The sequence below is a fragment of the Vidua macroura genome, chromosome Z (genome assembly GCF_024509145.1).
Source record: "Vidua macroura isolate BioBank_ID:100142 chromosome Z, ASM2450914v1, whole genome shotgun sequence".
NCBI classification, from domain to species: Eukaryota; Metazoa; Chordata; class Aves; order Passeriformes; family Viduidae; genus Vidua; species Vidua macroura.
In genome coordinates, this window is record NC_071611.1 from 47272723 (window position 1) to 47279540 (window position 6818).

General features: G+C 41.3%; 1 long non-coding RNA gene across 1 annotated transcript; it reads left to right on the forward strand.

Annotated features, from left to right (window-relative positions):
* The first annotated feature begins 648 nt into the window (after window positions 1–648).
* Window positions 649–5962, forward strand: LOC128821478 (uncharacterized). Its single transcript, XR_008441129.1, has 3 exons — window positions 649–1190; window positions 1707–1784; window positions 5543–5962. It is a non-coding gene; the product is annotated as an uncharacterized LOC128821478 (long non-coding RNA).
* Window positions 5963–6818: the final 856 nt, after the last annotated feature.

Here is a 6818-nt window from a genome sequence, read left to right on the forward strand (position 1 = left end):
TTTTTTTTTTTTTTTTTTTTTTTTTTGCAACTGTTTTTCAGTCCATTTGCTGTGAAGGATTTGGAGTACTGCCTTCTGGTGCAGTATATTGATATTGGTCCTATATCCTAACATCAGAATCAGTGTTAGCAAGTACCATTTTGATGCTCCTAGAAAATGGCATCTTGGTCTGGTAAATAGTTTATCAGGATATGGGATGGTAAATTGTGGCTGTTGCCTAGGTTCCAAAGTGTGGCCTCCAAGCTTGACTGGTATCATTGTGTTGTGGACAGGCTTAGAAAGAAAACTTTAAAATAACAAAAAGGAGGCTGGTTGATTAAAAGATGTAAGCCTGTTTATTACAGAACAAACAACTGGACGCTAAGACTCCGGCTAGTCCGGAGACTTTTTCAACAACTTAGTAACTAAATAATTGCAACATACGGATTTCCAAGGAAACCGGCTCAGAGGAGAGGAAAAAGGGGGGTGTTGGGCACCCCAGGCCTTTTAAAGTCTCTCTTTAATCAGCTGATTGGAGCGCCCAGGATCCACGCTGTGATAGGTCCATTTTCTAGTCTCTGATTGGCTTATAACTTGGGCCATCCTGGACCAATCATTTTGCCCTTCTTGTTGTTCATTGGCTGGTCTCTCCTCCAATCTTGGCTCGAGTTGTGGCCATGCCTCATGATGTAATGTATTCTGGAACTTCCTCTGTCATTTTATGAAGCTTACCACGGGTTCCACCCCCCTCCCCTTACACATGTACAACCACACTTGGCTGTTAATATAACTATTCCCACATTTGTTACCTGTATCTATAGCATTCAATCCTAATTGTAACTTGCTACTTATACATGCTACACCAACGCTAATCACATTTTGTTACTTGTATCAACAGCACTCAACATTAATTACAGTTTATTACTTGTATTAACAACATTTAACCTTGCATACATTGTTAACTACCTTCCCCAAAAGTTTAAATTTTATTTTTGTTCATAACAATTGCTCATCTTACAGAGACTAAATGGTTTTGGGTTTGTAAGTAAGACATGTTATACCCTTCTGGTTTTACACTAACATGTCTTACACCAAATGCTGTCTCCTAGAAAAATTAACAAAGCTTTCATTAGGAAACCTATCTCCTTTCTATGTGAATGTTTCACAGACCACTTTAAAACCCCTTCTAAACATCATTCACTTCAAGACAGGTACATAAATAGTGAGCACTGAAGTAAATGAAGTAGCTTCTCTGTGCAAAAATTACAGGCATTAGAACAATGAAAAGCTTTTCTGTGCATAAATTACAGGAATTAGAACCATTAATAAAGTGTTAGCTATTGGAGTTTTACTGTAAGTTTTCCAGCCTCTTGTTCTCCAGCGGAATTGTCCAAAACTTACTGATTTTTACAACCTGAATGCTGTCTTGACTTTGGGTTGAAGAGAACACCCCCAGAGCTTGCAGGAACTGCTGAAGAGCAGATCAGTCTCTGCTTCTCTGCAGGATATGCTTTGGGGTAATAGAGAAATGCAGCTGGGAAACAGTGAGTATGTAAGAAATAACAGCTCAAAGCATAATTTTCTTTCCCACATACACAGAGGGGAGACTGAGTGAAACTGAGTGCTTGCAAATAGCACAGATACACAAAGCAAGAGACATGCCAGTATTAAGCAAGGACCAGGAAACACAGTAAAAATAGCCAACTGTTTTCTTACTCGATTTTCAGCTGGCGGCCAAAGGCAGAGATTGGAACTCGATTAAACATCAGATCTACACAGACCACAGCCAGAAATGTCACAGCAGGGTAAGTTCAGCATGCAAATGACATACAAGAGAAGACATACACTCACTGACAGGAGCTTTTGTCCAATTGTCCCTTCAGAGACATTCATGAGGAGTTCTGTTTCATCTTGGCACAGGTGTCCCAGGCAACGGAACTTCTTCTGCTTTGAGTGAAGATACTTCTCTAATTGGACTCAGTAGGATTCAGCTCCCTTGTCTATATTCCAAGCCCATCCTTAATTGTATAATGAGCACTTGCTCTCTGAGTGTGGACTTGCCATTATCTCCTACCCCACTCTTCACTAATTGTTTGAATGTTGTATTTTGTTTAGCCCAGCTATCCATGGCTTTTGAAGTCTTTTTATCTTCAATAAGATCTCCCTTTATTTTGCTCAGAGCATCCTCCAGTGTGCATATTAGCAGTATAATGTACTGATGGCCATGCAATACTGTGGGTTCAAACATGGCACAAAACTAGACCAGGAAGCAGGCCATTAGATTTACTGATTTTCTTCTTTTTTTTTTTTTGTTTTCTCTAAAGCATTCTTTGTGGCCTACCATTGATACATCTTGCTAACATGAGATTGCCCACTCATATCTCATTTTCACTTATCTAAGACTTAACACTCTTTCATGCTAATGTCCAAAGCATATCTGGGAATTTGCATATGTGGCATATGACATCAGAATTGAGTTTTTGTATTAGTATTCAAAACGGATCTGAGAGCAGTTGGTGTTCCCAGAACGAACCAGCAAGAGAGTATTTTGTCTATTGAAACCAGCTGAGTATCAGTAAGAGTAGAAATTAATTCAGGAGGTGCTCAGCACTGGGCGGGATCAGCCTTCTAAGACGGAAATTCTGGCTTAACTGTTTTAACGGCTGCTTCTTCTCCCCACTGTCATTGCAGTGTTGGCTGAAGCAGGACAGTGTAAAAGAATTAAAATTAACATTTGATCACACTTTTGGAGAAATTTGCCATTGTTTATTTAGATGATTGTCAATTTCTCCACCACCTTTCATATGAATTGGCTCAGGCAATTTGTGGTGCTAAGACCTGTATGATTAAGCATACGTGAAAGTATGTTTTCAATGTGAACATTGGGGTGGGTCTCATAGATGAGACCCAGCTGGAACTAAGAATAGTGCCTGTTCTAAGTGAAACATATTCTAGAGGACACATGAAGTCTGTCCACTTGTTTGATTTCCTACAGTGTGGTTCCTCTAGCACAAGAAGGAAGACATTTCATTTGAAATCTTTTAATTTGACCTTAGAATCGTAATAGTTAGTGCTTTATAGGAAGCGACTTTTGTATGGGCTTTTATCAACTGTATAAGAAGGTTCTGAAATACATTTTTTGTGTTTTCATAACATAGTCAAACATTAAAATTGTTCTTTTGCATCTGCCTCAAAGTAAACCAGCAAGATAAGCTAGTAGGAGGATGGTGGTGGTAGGAGTTTCTTTCCCCTTAATTGCATGTGAGGACAGTGGAATAATCTCTGTCCTTGGATCAGTTCAATACAAATTCTCCACTCCATGGTGTTACAGATACCTTGGGTTGACTCTCGTTTTCTTCTCTGGCCCTTAGGCTGTTCGCCAGCAAACAAATGTTAAAAAAAAAAACAAAAAAAAAACAACCCCCCCCCCCCCAAAAAAAAAAAAAAAAAAAAAAAAAAAAACACAAAAAAAACCCACCACCACAAAACCACAAAGCCAGCAATGTTCAAGTCCTTGTTCTGTAGGCAAGGAATGCCCTCTCACCCACTCCACCAAGCAGGGTCTGCTGTCTGATTTTAAGTGCCACTGCTTGTCAGCCACATGCATTGGATTTCTGCAACAATTAGTGTTAAGAAGCAAATCAAAACCATTGGCCCAGGCTGACATGGAGTGGAGTAGGGATATGTGTCCCTGGTGCATCCTTGCAGGCACAGGCAGCCATGTTTGTCTCTGCTTTCCCCAGGCACCTCTTTCTTGAGCTGGACCTGTGTCTTTTCTCCCCTGTTCTGGATACCCTCCTCCCAGGTCTCAGCGTGCCTGTTTTCTTACCTGTAAACAACCAGCACCATGAAGAGAAAAAGGTGCTGATGCTGCCATTTTCCCCACCTGAGAGGTCAAACTCTCATATTCTAGGTTGCCACGCAGCTCCTCAAGTAAGAATGCTTCTGTTTAGAAATCATGAAGGAAGCTGCTTCCTGAAAGGAGCGACTGGTTCTTGTTAGCCACCCAGGCGCAGGGCGGGGTTTTCCTCCGGCGAGCGGCGTGGTGATTAAAGGAGGGCTGTAAGAAGGCGGCAACCCTCCTTACATAGAGTGGACAATCGGGCGTGGCACGGTAGTTTGTACGGCAGTTCGCGAAGCCAGGGTTGCTGCTTCCTGGTAGAGAGGTTTTTCATTTCTTGTTTGTGGTGATTGGTTGGGTTTTGCTCTTTTTGTTGGTGGTGGTTTTGGAGGGGTTTTTTGTCTGTTTTTTTTTTTGTTTTGGTTTTGTTGTTACATCAATGACAGCAAAAGCTACCTATTTCAGTTGTAGGAAGTAGGGTATGTCTAATATCATGGTCTCTGCTGATGGTCTAGCTAAACGTAGATGTTTTGTCCCCTTGGTCCTTATTTGCCCGAAGCTGTAGGTGTAAACAGGGCTTCTCACAGCCCATTGTCAATCCTGAACTAACACTCAAGAGCAGTGGCAGTCATCTGTGTACCTCTCTGGGAAGCAGCCTGACGCCTTTAGTCACAAGATTCTTGGTTTTCAACTCCTAAGGACCACCTCTCCTTTCACTACACCTTCTTGGACTTTCTCCAGAACGGAAACATTTTGTTTGCAAGTGTTTCTACCAAAAGCATAAAGATGCTTACAAATATGTAATAAGAGATGGGAATGTGGAGATATCAGTCCTCTGGGGACCTTTTTTCCACAAAGAAAAGGAGTGTGAAGAAATAATTAATTACTTCAGTGAGTGTCCGTTTAGGATTGGTTGAAATCTGATTTTAAAAAAATAATTAAAATAAAATTACTAGGTATATAATCTCTTCCCTGGGGGTGATTGCCCCACCAGGGCACTTAAAAGACATAAATGTCTTCAGAGGTTCCCTCTCCAGCACTTGGTACTTTGGCTTGCCTTTTCTATCTTCAAATCCTCCCTTTCTTCTGTAAGGACTCTGAGCATTTCTGTTTTCTTCCTGAGATTTAAAGTACATGAGGCTTATTTTCTGTGTAAGTAGACAATGAAGTTAATATTATTTCCACACCTTTGTTCCAGGCTAGGTGGGATGATAACTTCCTTTTCTGAAATAGTTACTGTTTTTCCTTTTTTTTCCCTGAAGCTTTCAAAGACTTTGAACACAGGATTTAAAGACTGTAGACTCTTAGACACAATAAATCTGGGTGAATCTGGAGGGGATGTTGCCTGTTTTAAAGCTTGGGAGTCATGTTCTAAAAGAGTAATTTTTGTAGTGTGTAATAGCAAACTCTGCTTTTCTAAGTGCCATTATGCCTGAAGGTATTTTATTAAAGTTTGACGGTGGACACCACAATCGAAAAATATCCTGTCAAATTATTCAGATACTGGCATTCACATGCAATTGAGGTGTGGTTTTTGTAGCTCACAGCACTGCTGGCTCCTTGTCCAAAGAATGAACTAGATTTTCACCACCTCTGAAATCACCATACATAACTCCATGCCTAGAACTTTCCATCCCCTTCAGGCAACTTCCCAAGGAAGTTCTGGGCTTTGGCAGCTCTGAGGCCAAAGCCTCGGGGAAGGTTACACTTTTTTTGGCACAGGTTTCCCGAGTGGGGAGAGGCTGGTGAAAACCCCGTGGGCATCCCGGGGTGAATGCCACTCCCCCTGCCATGTTTCGGAGGGGACTTCCGGGAGCTGTGGCCCTCCTTCCCACGGGATGGGCAGCCTGCAGGCAGGAGGGCCGGCGGCAGGGACCGGGACAGCGAGACCAGAGGCTGGGATGGATGTATGAATGGATGCGCTGCCGCCGCGCCAGCCGAGTTCTGCCAAACGCCTGTCCTCAGGTTCCAGCTCGAGAGGCTGAACTAGGCTCCCGCCCGCCTGGAGGGTCTGGAGAGAAAACGAAAAACTTCTTCTCAGAATTACAGACTATTCTGAGTTGGAAAGGGAGCCACCAGCATCGTGGGGTCTGACTTGTCCCACTCGCCCTGCCCCAGATGAGTTTGCTCCCAGACGAGGGTTTTTTGGGGTTTTTTTTGTTTGTTTGGGTTTTTTTTTCTGTTTTTGTTTGTTTGTTTGTTTGTTTGTTTTCGTGGTTGTGTTGGGGTTTTTTGGGGTTTTGCTTTTGTTTTTTTGTTATTTTTTTGTTTTGTTTTGTTTTGTTTTCTTTCTTGAGAGAGAGGAATTATTCCCCATGCCCGCTACACTTCCACTTCTAAAAACAGATCATAAATTATGCAAAGGAGGTACAAACGAACAAAAGAAATAAACGAGTTGGCTATTTTTAACTCTGTGTGTATGTGCTTAAATAATGCATATCTGGAAAAAGTCCTGGTATCTGACCTGTCTGATTGTGCTGTGCGTCTCCATATTTATTTGTGCAGACACACGCACAAAAATTGAAAGCAACGAACAAAATTGAAATAAATAACACCATGCAACTAAGTAATCCTGCTTGCAGAACCATTAAATCCTCGAACATGAGGAGTGAATTATTTTTAAGCCAATCTTTTTCATGTTTTATTATAGACTAATAGCAGCTATTTAATCACAAATATGTGGTATGAACAGCGGGTAGATGATAGAAATTACACAGGAACACAGAAACCAAGAAGGGTGCGAAAATCCAGATTTATAAACAAACTCAGTATTTTGTTGTTGTTGCCAAATATAGAGACCCAAAAAGCTGTCTTAAAAATAAGAAGCTCGATGTCTGTATCTTCTAAGCACATGTGGTCTCCAAATGCAAAAAAAGATGCAGTAACCAATTGTCAGTTGTTTTCTCACACGAATTTCCATAAATACAGCTACACAAAATGTTTGTAGTTATCAAACTGTAATGCTGATCAGCGTTAAAATTGTTACCATTCAATCACT